General features: G+C 44.0%; 1 protein-coding gene across 1 annotated transcript in view; it reads left to right on the forward strand.

Moving 5' to 3' along the window:
• Positions 1-1899: 1899 nt before the first annotated feature.
• The window catches only part of IL1R1 (interleukin 1 receptor type 1), a 133442-nt gene continuing 121819 nt past the window's right edge, over positions 1900-13522 (forward strand). Inside the window, exon 1 of the mRNA XM_059891221.1 lies at positions 1900-2021. The gene's annotated coding sequence lies outside the window, so the exon portion shown is untranslated. The remainder of the gene's footprint in view (positions 2022-13522) is intronic.

Here is a 13522-nt window from a genome sequence, read left to right on the forward strand (position 1 = left end):
CATACCTCCTCCACAGGGGTCCCCTAATCTCAGTCCAAATTCATCAGGATTACAGATGCTGTTTAAAACACCAGCCTTGTACTGTACACACAGAGCTATTTATTTGCACAAAGACCAGTTTGGGATAAACTCCTAGATATAAAATTGCTGGGATAAGTGGAGGGCAAGTTTTATATTTTGCTTGATACTGATACTTTGTCCTTTCAAAAAGATTTCAACAATTTACACTTTTAACAGCTGTGCCTGTTTCTGTATATTTTACTTCCTTGGTTATTAGGAATCTTTTGCTGCTGCTAAGTTGCTTCAGTTGTGTCCAACTCTGTGTGACCCCATAGATGGCAGCCCACCGGGCTCCCCCATCCCTGGGATTCTCCAGGCAAGAACACTGGAGTGGGTTGCCATTTCCTTCTCCAGTACATGAAAGTGAAAAGTGAAAGTGAAGTCACTCAGTCAGGTCTGACGCTTAGCAACCCCATGGACTGCAGCCTACCAGGCTCCTCCATCCATGGGATTTTCCAGGCAAGAGTACTGGAGTGGGGTGCCATTGCTTTTAGTCTCTATCAAAGCATGTTACCTCCCTATTATGTCAAGTTATATTTCTTTGATTATTGGTAATCCTGAACATAGTTTTCTTGTTTATTGGCTGTCTTTCTTCTTTTTCTGTGGCCTGTTTATTCACATCCTTTGCCTAGTTTTTGCTTGAATTTATGGGAGTAGTTCAGAGAAGGCAATGGCACCCCACTCCAGTACTCTTGCCTGGAAAATCCCATGGACGGAGGAGCCTGGTAGGCTGCAGTCCTTGGTGGTGCTAAAAGTCGGGGACGACTGAGAGACTTCATTTTCACTTTTCACTTTCATGCACTGGAGAAGGAAATGGCAACCCACTCCAGTGTTCTTGCCTGGAGAATCCCAGGGACAGAGGAGCCTAGTGGGCTGCCATCTATGGGGTCGCACAGAGTTGGACACGACTGAAGTGACTTAGCAGCATGGGAGTAGTTAGTTTGAGTGTTAATCCTTTGTTGGTAGTCTTGTGTTGCAAACACTTTCCCCCAAGTTCTCATCTGGTTGTTAACCTTTACTTTTCCCCCTCATGTCCACAGATTTTCACTTTCCTGTAGCGGACATTTTAAGTTATTTTCCTTCACAGGCTCTGAGATTTTTTTTTAATTATTATTTATTTCTGACTCTGCTGGGTCTTCATTGCAGTGTGTGGGTTTTCTCTAGTTGCAGCGAGTGAGGGCTGCTCTTTGTTGAGTGCATGGGTGCGGCGCTCATTGTGGTGGCTTCTCCCATTGCCGAGCACAGGCTCTAGGCACCTGGGCTCAGTAGTTGCAGGACATAGGCTCGGTAGTTGTGGTGCAAGGGCTGAGTTGTTCCACAGTGCATGGGGTCTTCCCGGATCAGGGATTGAACCCACGTGCCCTGCCTTGGCAGGCAGATTATTATCCACTGTGCCACCAGGAAAGTCCCCAATGCTGAGAAGTCCTTCTGTTGAGGATTATGACGATAATCCTCTTTTGTTTTTTTCATTTTTATCTCTGAACTATCAAAGATGTATTGAGTTGGCCAGAAAGTTCAAGGTTTTCTGCTAAAAGCCTATGGAAAACTCAAAAGAACTTTTTGGCCAACCCAGTATTTGTTGTCAAGAGTGTGGATTAGAAGTTGGGTTTGAATCCTGGTCTGTCTGACCCACCAGCCACCCTTGCCTCCCTGCTCTAGTCCGCGGACAGAGAGCTGTGCTGTTTCTCTCCTCTGCTGGCCGTGTGTTCGCACAGAAGTAACCCCAGGGCCACATCTACACACACACTCCCTTCCTCTCTCCCTCCCTCCCTCGCTCCAGGGCTTTACATGTCAGGACAAGACCAGGATTTGTCATCCAGCCCCCAGTGAGCCGAGAAACACTGCCAAAGAGCTGCTGGAAGGCTGTTTCCACAGCACGGGGACCACAGAGCTGCCTTCCGGCCAGTCCTGAGCTTGAGCCAAACAGGTGGATTGCTCTGTTGGAAACACCTCCTGGGGTGGTGAGTATAATACTTCTTCTCTCCTTGGGTCCTGGGATATCAGGATACCTTTTCCCTCTCGTTGCTTTTTTCTAAATGTTCCTGTTTGATCCAGGCAAGGTCTGATGGGTCTTAAGAATGCATGAATATCAAGCACTTGGAGAACTTAATAAAAGGCAGATTTCTGAGGTCCCATTCCTGGTGCGGCAGGTCTGGGTCCAGAGTGCAGAGACTACGTTTATTCATTGCTGTGGTTCCCAAACCCTGCCTCCACTAATTCTTTTGTTGAAATCCTAGGTCCCAAAGATGCTGGTTTTAGTAGGTGGGGACTCAGGGAACCCTAAGATGCAGCCTTCGTGAGTAGGGTCAGCGCTCACAGGAAAGAGCCCCCACCGAGCTCTCTGGCCTCTTCTACAGAATTTTGAGAAATGGCTTAAAATACTGAACACATGATGGCCTTCCTTGGAGTCCTTTCTTGGATGTCACGTGGATAAAATGTTACTTTGCAATAACCAAGGTCTGGCCTCCTCTTGTCTTTCCAAGAGAGGAGACAACAGGGTTCTCTTTAAAAAAAAATTTTTTTTTAATTGGAAGATAATTGCTTTATAATATTGTCTTGGCTTCTGCCATATATCAACATGAATCAGCCATAGGTATATATATATCCCCTCCCTCTTGAAACTCCCTCCCGCCTCATCCCACCCCTCTAGATCATCACAGAGCACCAAGTCTGAGCTCCCTGAGTAGTACAGCAAATTCCCACGGGCTGTTTATTTCACATATGGTAACGTAGATGTTTCCACGCCACTCTCTCCTTTCGTCCCCCGCCTCCTTCCCTCTCCATGTCTACAAGTCTGTTCTCTAGTCTGTGTCTCCATTGCTGCCCTGCAAACAGGTTCATCAGGGCATTCTTATAAATTCCGTATATATGCGTTAATATGCAATGTTTTTCTGACTCACTTCACTCTGACTTACTTCACTCTGTATAATAAGCTCTAGGTTCATCCACCTCATTAGAACTGAGCAGTGCTCTCTTTTAAAAGTCACTGTTCATGGTCAGCAAATCTCTAAGCTCAAAGAAAAGAGGCAAAAACAACCCTACTTATGGGTAAAAAGCATCTTTCCTTACATGGTTTCATCTGCCCTTTCTCAGAAGCCCCGGAAATTGACATCAGCAATGACCCTATTTTACGATAGAGGTTGGAGGAGCAAGCAGGTCGAGTGACTTATTCTCGAGGTTAAACAGCTCCTAAGTAGCTCAATCTGTTCTAAACCTGGTTGCAGCTGTGTTCGTTGCGCAGTCACGTCTGACTCTTTGTGACCTCATGGACTGTGGCCCACCAGGCTCCTCTCTCCTTGGGATTCTTCAGGCTAGGATACCGGAGTGGGTAGCTATTCCATTCTCCAGGGGCTCTTCCCTACCCAGGAATCAAAGCCAGGTCTCCTGCATTGCAGGCAAATTCTTTACTGTCTGAACCACCAGGGAAGCCCCTTTAAACCTGGCTGTACCCTCTTTAGATCCATGTTCTTTTCACTTTATCAGTGATGAACAGCACATGGTCTGCAGCTTTGCAATTTAATTTCAGATTTAGTTCTTAGATTTAGTTTTGATGCTTCTCAAAGGAGTTGGAAGGTTATTGCTAGCTGTCTCAGTTATCTATTGCTGTGCCATCACGCCCGCCCCTCTCCACACCTCTACCCTGAAATCCAGAGACACAACCACCATGTTATCTTCTCTTGTGATTCTGAGAGTTGGCTGGGATCAGGTGGGAAGTTCTCCTGCTCCGTGTGGTGTCAGCTGGGCTGGCAGGGGTCCATATGGTCTTTGCCCATGGCTGCCATCTTGGTGAGGGCAGTTGGAGGGTGGACTCACTTGGCAGGCTGAGATGGCAAAGCCCATCCCTTGTGCCATCATCTCAGAGTCTCCACACGGTCTTTTAAAGAAAGTCATTTATTTTTAGTTTTGGCCGTGCTGGGTCTTTGCTGCTGCCCGGGCTCTTCTCTCGTTGCAGCGAGCAGGGGCTGCTCTCTAGCTGCAATGCGCAGGCTTCCCATTGCGGCAACTTAGCTTGTTGCAGAACACAGGCTCCGGGGCTCATGGGCCTCAGGACTTGGGGCATGTGGACTCAGTAGTTGGAGCCCGTGGGCTTAGTGGCCCCGCGTATGTGGGATCTTCTCCAACTGGGAATCGAACCTGTGCCTCCTGTATTGGCAGGTGGATTCTTCACCACTGAGCGCCAGGGATGCCTTTCACATGGTCTTTGCTCGTGTCCTCTCCATCAGGGTGGCCTGTTTCTTGCACACGAATTCAGAACTCTCCAGATTGTAGGAGTGGAAGCTGCTGGACGTTTGTGAGGTGCTGGTCCAGCGCTGCCACGGCACCACTTTCTCCGCCCCTGAGACGTAACGTGCTCATGCCAGGCTCCGAAGGAAGGGAAACAGACCACCCTCTCAAAGGGGAGAGTGACGGAGAATCTGCAGCCTTGTTTAATCCAGGCAGTGTCTGACAAGAAGGGCCCATTTTTTCCAGGACATTCTGCCAAGTAAAAAGGTGGGACTAGTTTTCACCATGGCACTCAGACAAGTAAAGCAACATAGGAAGAGATTTGTCATGTGAAACATGGCCAGCTCCAGATGGTGGAATTGTTGATGGTTTTTGTTGTCTTCTTTCTAAACATTTCTGCATCTCGTGAATTTTTTCAGTGCGTTTCCACATATCATTTCTGTAATCAGTGTGTGCGTGTGTGAGTGCTTAGTCATGTCATTCATGTCTGACTCTTCGTGACCCCATCAACTCTAGCCTGCCAGTCTCCTCAGTCCATGGAATTCTCCAGGCAAGAATGCTAGAGTGGGTTGCCATTCTCTTTGCTAGAGGATCTTCTCAACCCAGGGATCGAACCCATGTCTTCTGCATCATAGGTGGATTATGTACCCAGTACTGAGCCGCTGGGGAAGCCTTTCTATTATCAGAAAACAGTGCAATTTGCCACTATATATATGTTGTTGTTTACTCACTCAGTCGTGTCTGACTCCTTGTGGCCCCATGGACAGTAGTCCGCCAGGCTCCTCTCTCCATGGGATTTCCCAGGCAAGAATACTGGAGCAGGTAGCCATATGCATATCTATACGTGTGAATTTTTGTGTTCACAATATGCATATCCTTCATACATTTTAAAAATTAAAGTTATTTGTTTTTAATTGAAGGATACTTGATTTACAATATTGCGTTGGTTTCTGCCACACACCAACATGAATCAGTCATAGGTATACATGCGTCCCCTCCCTTTTGAACCTCCTCTGACCTCCCTCCCCATCCTACCCCTTTGGGTTGTTGTAGAGCCCTGGTTTGAGTTCCGTGCATCACACGGCCAATTCCCATTGGCTCTGTTTTGTGTATGGTTGTATGTTCTGCGCTGCCCTCCCCATGCACGCCACTCTTCCCTTCCCCCTCCCCCCAGGTCCACGGTCTGTCCTCTATGTCTGTCTCGATTGCTGCCCTGTGAGTAGATTCATCAGCACCATCTTTCTAGACTCCATATATATGCATTACGATACCTGTTTTTTTCTTTTTGACTTACTTCACTCTGCATAATAGGCTCTAGGTTCATCTACTTCATTAGAACTGACTCAAATGCTTCATACATTTTTTACTTCTTTTTTATTTGGACCTTGGCAAAGTCAGTGATCAATCTGGATTACCTTGCACTCTCCTTATCCAGTCATGTGACCTTGCATGATGTCGCAACCTCCCCAGGACTTGCAAGTAAAACACGCTGGTGATGGTGTGAGTTTGACTGGGTGACCTGTAATGACCCTGTCAGCTGACAGCTTCAAATCTTGATCCCATCCAATCCAAGCAGAAGCTTCTTTACTAAATCTTCCCTGTTGATCAGTTACACAAGCAAATATGTATTCGTTCAACAAACAAGTATGGTGGGCAAGTCATGACAATGGCTCTGCCCTAGGCGGGTTGGCCCTGAGCAGTTCTTGGTACAGGAGTCCTAACCTCAGGAGCCTATGAGCTCATGGGGGGTGGATACAGTGGTGCACAGAATTATAACAAATGTTGAAAACATACTGATAAAGGGAGATGAAAATTTTAATGCTGCAAAAATGTAAAGGTGAGCCCCATAAGCTTGAAAAGAAAGCATAAATTCTTCATTCCAAGGAGACTAGATTTCTCTTATATTTATAATTTCTTTTATTGAAACATGACATTGTACATCAAATCTACTTCAGTAAAAATTTTAAAAATGTATTGTAATTTGCAGATGAGATGCTATTGGATTCTAGTGGGTCACAAGACAGTTCAGTTCAGTTCAGTTCAGTCGCTCAGTCATGTCCGACTCTTTGCAACCCCATGAATCGCAGCACGCCAGGCCTCCCTGTCCATCACCAACTCCTGGGGTTCACCGAGACTCACGTCCATCGAGTCAGTGATGCCATCCAGCCATCTCATCCTCTGTCGTCCCCTTCTCCTCCTGCCCCCAATCCCTCCCAGGATCAGAGTCTTTTCCAATGAGTCAACTCTTCGCCTGAGGGGGCCAAAGTACCGGAGTTTCAGCCTCAGCATCATTCCCTCCAAAGAAATCCCAGGGCTGATCTCCTTCAGAATGGACTGGTTGGATCTCCTTGCAGTCCAAGGGACTCTCAAGAGTCTTCTCCAACACCACAGTTCAAAAGCATCAATTCTTTGGCGCTCAGCCTTCTTCACAGTCCAACTCTCACATCCATACATGACCACAGGAAAAACCATAGCCTTGACTAGACGAACCTTTGTTGGCAAAGTAATGTCTCTGCTTTTGAATATGCTATCTAGGTTGGTCATAACTTTCCTTCCAAGGAGTAAGCGTCTTTTAACTTCATGGCTGCAATCACCATCTGCAGTGATTTTGGAGCCCCAAAAAATAAAGTCTGACACTGTTTCCACTGTTTCCCCATCTATTTCCTGTGAAGTGGTGGGACCGGATGCCATGATCTTCGTTTTCTGAATGTTGAGCTTTAAGCCAACTTTTTCACTCTCCTCTTTCACTTTCATCAAGAGACTTTTTAGTTCCTCTTCACTTTCTGCCATAAGGGTGGTGTCATCTGCATATCTGAGGTTATTGAGATTTCTCCCAGCAATCTTGAGTCCAGCTCGTGTTTCTTCCAGCCCAGCGTTTCTCATGATGTACTCTGCATATAAGTTAAATAAGCAGGGTGATAATATACAGCCTAGACGTACTCCTTTTCCTATTTAGAACCAGTCTGTTGTTCCATGTCCAGTTCTAACTGTTGCTTCCTGACCTGCATACAGATTTCTCAAGAGGCAGGTCAGGTGGTCTGGTATTCCTATCTCTTTCAGAATTTCCCACAGTTTATTGTGATCCACACAGTCAAAGGCTTTGGGATAGTCAATAAAGCAGAAATAGATGTTTTTCTGGAACTCTCTTGCTTTTTCCATGCACGGTTCATGGTTCACATATTGCTGAAGCCTGGCTTGGAGAATTTTGAGCATTACTTTACTAGCATGTGAGATGAGTGCAATTGTGTGGTAGTTTGAGCATTCTTTGGCATTGCCTTTCTTTGGGATTGGAATAAAAACTGACCTTTTCCAGTCCTGTGGCCACTGCTGAGTTTTCCAAATTCGCTGACATATTGGGTGCAGCACTTTCACAGCATCATCTTTCAGGATTTGAAATAGCTCAACTGGAATTCCATGACCTCCACTAGCTTTGTTCATAGTGTTGCTTCCTAAGGCCCACTTGACTTCACATGCCAGGATGTCTGGCTCTAGGTGAGCAATCACACCATCGTGATTATTTGGGTCATGAAGATCTTTTTTGTACAGTTCTTCTGTGTATTCTTGCCACCTCTTCTTAATATCCTCTGCTTCTGTTAGGTCCATACCATTTCTGTCCTTTATCAAGCTCATCTTTGCATGAATTGTCCCCTTGGTATCTCTAATTTTCTTGAAGAGATCTCTAGTCTTTCCCATTTTGTTGTTTTCCTCTATTTCTTTGCATTGATCGCTGAAGAAGGCTTTCTTATCTCTTCTTGCTATTCTTTGGAACTCGGCATTCAGATGCTTATATCTTTCCTTTTCTCCTTTGCTTTTCGCCTCTCTTCTTTTCACAGCTATTTTGTAAGGCCTCCCCAGACAGCCATTTTGCTTTTTTGCATTTCTTTTCCATGGGGAGGGTCTTGATTCCTATCTCCTGTACAATGTCACGAACCTCATTCCATAGTTCATCAGGCACTTTGTCTGTCAGATCTAGGCCCTTAAATCTATTTCTCACTTCCACTGTATAATCATAAGGGATTTGATTCACAAGACAACCCCACAAGAAAGAATAAAAAAATTATTCTATTGATGTATAGCTGATTTACCATGTTGTCGTAATTTTGGCTCTACAGCAAAACGATACAGTTATACATATAAACACATTCTTGTTCATATTCTTTTATATTATCATTTATTACAGGATATGGAATATAATTCCCTGTTGTATACAGAAGGACCTTGTTGTTTATCCATCCTATATATGTTTGCATCTGCTAATCCCTAACTAGTCTGCTAATCCCAATCCATCTCTCTCTGGCTCCCATCCCCCTCGGCAACAAGTCTGTCAAGGAGACAAGATTTCTACTTGTAGGGAGCTCATCATCTGATATTTGTGTGTGTGTGTGTGTGTGTGTGTGTGTGTGTGTGTGTATAGATATAGATAGATAGTTTCTAACTCCTTGACTTCAGGACACCATTAAAAAACATAAACGTACATACAGCACATGTAACTGGTTTGCAGAAATCACAGCACTCTAGGGTCATAGCTGCCTGTAAAAAGGAGAATGTAATACACACATTAAACAAGGATAACTCACTGCTGAACAGTTTAATTTGCCTGCCTTTCCCTCTCAGCAATGTTTTCAGGGAACACTGACATCGTGTTCCCTGAGAAGGTTGCTAAAGAAGGAGAAGCCAGGGTTTGTTGTCCTTGTTTATAAACTTGGTTCTTGTCCTCCCCTCTCTTTTCATATCTCATCCTTTTTTTCCCTCTTGTCCTGACGGTCTGGTGCTTCTGGCTTCTGCGAGGTCAGTAGCTCAGTGTGAGTTGATCCCTTGCTGTCAGCCCCACAAACACCCTGAATCTTACAGTCCCCCTGAGCCTGCCTGGAAGCTGCTGGCACCCAGTGTGGTGGGGGCTGCAAGGGAGCCTTGGGCTGGGGACCAGTATCACCACTGCCTCCCCAGTGTGTTCCTTCTAAGTGCTGACTCCAATCTCATCCTCAGCTCCCTGTTCAGCTGGGTTCTGTTCAGGTTGTGGGAAGCCTCCCCAGTGTGTTCCTTCTAAGTGCTGACTCCAGTCTCATCCTCAGCTTCCTGTTCAGCTGGGTTCTGTTCAGGTTGTGGGAAGCCTTAGGGCTCTTTTCTGTTTGGCTACAGCCTGTAGAGACAGCCAAGGAACTGTCATTTACTTGTTTGTGTTTGCAGCTTCTTTTCCATCCAGCATGCCAAACTGCTTTGGAACCAAAGGAATAAGAATAAATGGGCGTTTTCTAATGAAGCAGTCCTTTCTTTTCCTGTTGCTATTTCCTGTTTCTTCTCCTGTTTCTATGCCAAGGAGGGGCTTGGGTGTCAACCGGACATGTGGGCATAAACCCCCCTTTACCTGCAGTTTTCCTGTGTCTTCCCAAGTGAATTTAGTCAATAGGGTCTGGAGTTTTTGACTTGAACCCTGTTAGGACTCAGTACATGCAGTTTTCATAACTATAGGAAGATGCCAACAGACTCAGAGACTGTAAAGTTCCTTTTATAAAGGATGAGATGGAAATTAAATGAGAAACTTCTATAAAACAGGAGTGAACATGTGTGTGTCACTTCAGTCCTGTCCAACTCTTTGCAACACCATTGACTCTAGCCCTTCAGGCTCCTCAGTGTGGGTTTCTCTGAGGAATGCAGGAATACTGGCATGGGGTGCCATGCACGGGCTCTAGGGCAATGGGCTTCAGTAGTTGCAGCTGGAGGGCTCGGTAGTTTCAGCTCCCAGGCTCTAGAGCACAGGTTCAGTAATTGTGGTGCATGGGCTTAGTTCATCCAAGGTATGTGTCATCTTCCTGAATCAGGGATCAAACCTGTGTCTCCTGCATTGATAGGCGGATTTTTTACCACTGAGGCACCAGGGAAGCCTGAGACTTTTAACTTAAAGATTTTCTGGAGGCGCCTACCTGGAGTCATTTATTTACATTTCAAGCAGCAAAGGGTGGCACCATTGGACTTTCAGAAGATCAATCTATGGGCACTACGGACCATGCAGGACAGCGGTTCCCAACCACATCAGCCATGATCTGTGCCATGAAGGGATTTATCCGGTGTGTTTGAAATTCAGTATGATCCACAGTTGTCTCTCATGTCCATGGGGGATTGGTTCTAGGACCTGCCGTGGATGCCAAAATTCAAGGCTGGCCAAGACCCAGAGTCAGCCCTACATATCTGTGGTCACTCATCTGTGGACCCAATCCGCTGCTGACTGTGTAGTATTGTATGTACAATCAACTCTTGAACAAAATGAGTTTGCACTGTGCCAGTCCACTAAACACATGGAAGTTTTTCAGTAAATACTACATGGTCTGCAGTTGGTTGAATCCATGGATACTGAACCCTGGATATGGAGAGCTGACTATGGATGAATATCCATGGTCTATGACTGGGTCCTAGAGCCAGACTCCACCTACACTGAGGGATGACTATGCTTATTAAAAAAAAAAAGATCCATGTAGGGGACTTCCCTGGTGGTCCAGTGGTTAAGAATCTCCTTGCAATGCAGAGGATGCATTCAGTGCCTGGTTGGGGAACTAAGATCCCACATACCATGGAGTACCTAAGCCCACGCCCCACAACTAGAGTCCATGTGCTCCAGCAAAGAGCCCACATGCCACAGCTAAAACCTGATGCAGCCCCAAAATAAAGATCCATGTACAGTGGACCCAACCAGTTCAAACTCTTGCTCTTTAAGGATCAAATGTCACTGATGTTAAATTACTTCAAGTTATGTTCAGTTACTTCACAGATAGTATACGAACCTTATAACACTTTCATTTCTATACCTGCCGACCTTTGTTCAATTAATATTAACGTCACATGTTTTTTTCCCTTACTTGTTATAAGCTTCACAATATATTATTATTTTGGCTTCAAGCAATTATCTTTTAAAGAGATTTAAATAATAAAAAGCAATCTTGGGTAAATACTCATGGAGTGGCCATTTCTTCTGCTTTGCAGTCCTTTGCCTAGTTTCAGGATTTTATGCGGCATAATTTTCCTTTTGCCTGGGGCACTTCTTTTAACATTTCGTGTTCTGTAGGTCAGCTGGTAATGAATTCTTTCAGTTCCTTTATGTCTGAAAACAACCATTTCTTCTTCATTTTTGAAAGATATCTTTCCTGGATAAAGAATTTTAGGTTGACAGTTATTTCTTTTAGTGCTTTAAAGATACTGATCTAATGTCTTTTACCTTGCATTGTCTCTGAAATTTGACACCCTTATATTTGTTTCTCTGTTCTCTACTGGCTTTTGAATTTTCCACTTTATCACAGATTTTAAGCAATTTAATTATGATATGCCTTGGTTTCATCTTTTTCATGTTTCTTGTGCTAGGGGTTTGTTGCAGTTCTGATCTGTGAATTTACAGTTTTTATTATATTTGGGAAATTTGGGGCCATTATTTCTTCAAATATGTTTTCTATCACCACCCTACCACCTCTTCCCCCTGCCCTCCTACTATGGGGACTACAATTACAGGTGTATTTGGTGCTTTAAGTTTTTCCACAATTCATCAATGCTCTGTTCATTTTGTAAAATTTATTTTTAATTGGAGGATAATCACTTTACAGTATTGTGTTGGCTTCTGCCCTACGCCAATGAGAACCAGCTATAAGTAGACACATGTCACCTCCCTCTTGAACCTCCCACCTCCTCCCGCCCCATCCCACCCCTCTAGGTTGGCACCGAGCCCCAGGTTGAGCTCCCTGTTACACAACAACTTCTGTTAGCTATCTGTTTTACATATGGTAATGTACGTGTTTCAGTGCTACTCTCTTATTTAAAAAAAATTTATTTATTTTAATTGGAGGCTAATTACTTTACAATATTGTAGTGGTTTTGCCATATACTGACATGAATCAGCCACAGGTGTACATGTGTTCCCCATCCTGAATCCCCCTCCCACCTCCCTCCCCATCCCATCCCTCAGGGTCATCCCAGTGCACTGGCCCTGAGCGCCCTGTCTCATGCATAGAACCTGGACTGGTGATCTGTTTCACATATGATAATATATGTGTGTCAATGCTATTCTCTCAAATCATCCCATCCTCTCCCTCTCCCACAGAGTCCAAAAGACTGTTCTATACATCTGTGTCTCTTTTGTTGTCTCGCATATAGGATTGTCATTACCATCTTTCTAAATTCCATATATATGTGTTAGTATACTGTATTGGTGTTTTTCTTTCTGACTTACTTCACTCTATATAATAGTTTTACTCTCTCAATTCATCCTACCCTTTCCTTCCCAAAAGAAAAGGTTAGTAAACTTTAAGACACAGCAATAAAAACTACCCAAAATAAAACAGGGACAAAAAGATGGATTAAAATAGCACATGCTCTCATTTTAATCCATCTTTTTGTCCCTATTTCGTTCTGAATAGTTTCTATTGCTGTGTCTTACAGTTTGCTAGTCTTTTCTTTTGTAATGTTAAATCTGCCCTTAATTACATCCATTAGAAAAAAATCTCAACAAACAGTAGTTTTAAATCTCATTAAGTGTGATTTGAATCTCTTAAAAAATGTATTTTATGTCTCTGCTCAAGATGTTTGCTCTCTATCATCTTGAACATACACAGAACTACAGTCATATTAACTTTTAATGTTCTTGGTTTTTAATTCTGTAATCTGTGTTATTTGTGGTTGGTTTTGATTGATTTTTTTTTTCTTATCATAAGTTATATTCTCTGCTTCTTTGCATGTCTGGTCATTTTTGATTGGATGGTAGACATTGTGGATTTTACGTTGGCAATTAAGCCTGATAGACACATACAGAATACTGTACCAAACAACAGCAAAATATACATTCTTCTCAACAGCACATGAAACTTTTTCAAGAATAGACCACATGTTTTGCTTGGTCGCTCACCTGGGTCTGACTCTTTGTGACCCCATGGACTGTAGCCCACCAGGCTCCTCTGTCCATGGGATTTCCCAGGCAAGAGTACTACAGTGGGTTGCCATTTCCTTCTCCAGGGGATCTTCCCGACCAAGGGGTCAAACCCACATCTCTTGCATTGACAGGTGTATTCTTTACTGCTAGTGCCACCTGGAAAGAAAAATAGTTAATATACCAATCATTTAATGAACTTTTCATAAAAGGAACACTTGACAATTCATTCTATGAAGCCAATATTACCCTGATACTAAAACTAGAAAAAGGCTTGATAAGAAAAATAAAATAAAAGCCAATATCCCTTATAAGAAATACCAGAAAATACCAGAA

This window comes from Bos taurus, chromosome 11, assembly GCF_002263795.3.
Source record: "Bos taurus isolate L1 Dominette 01449 registration number 42190680 breed Hereford chromosome 11, ARS-UCD2.0, whole genome shotgun sequence".
NCBI classification, from domain to species: Eukaryota; Metazoa; Chordata; class Mammalia; order Artiodactyla; family Bovidae; genus Bos; species Bos taurus.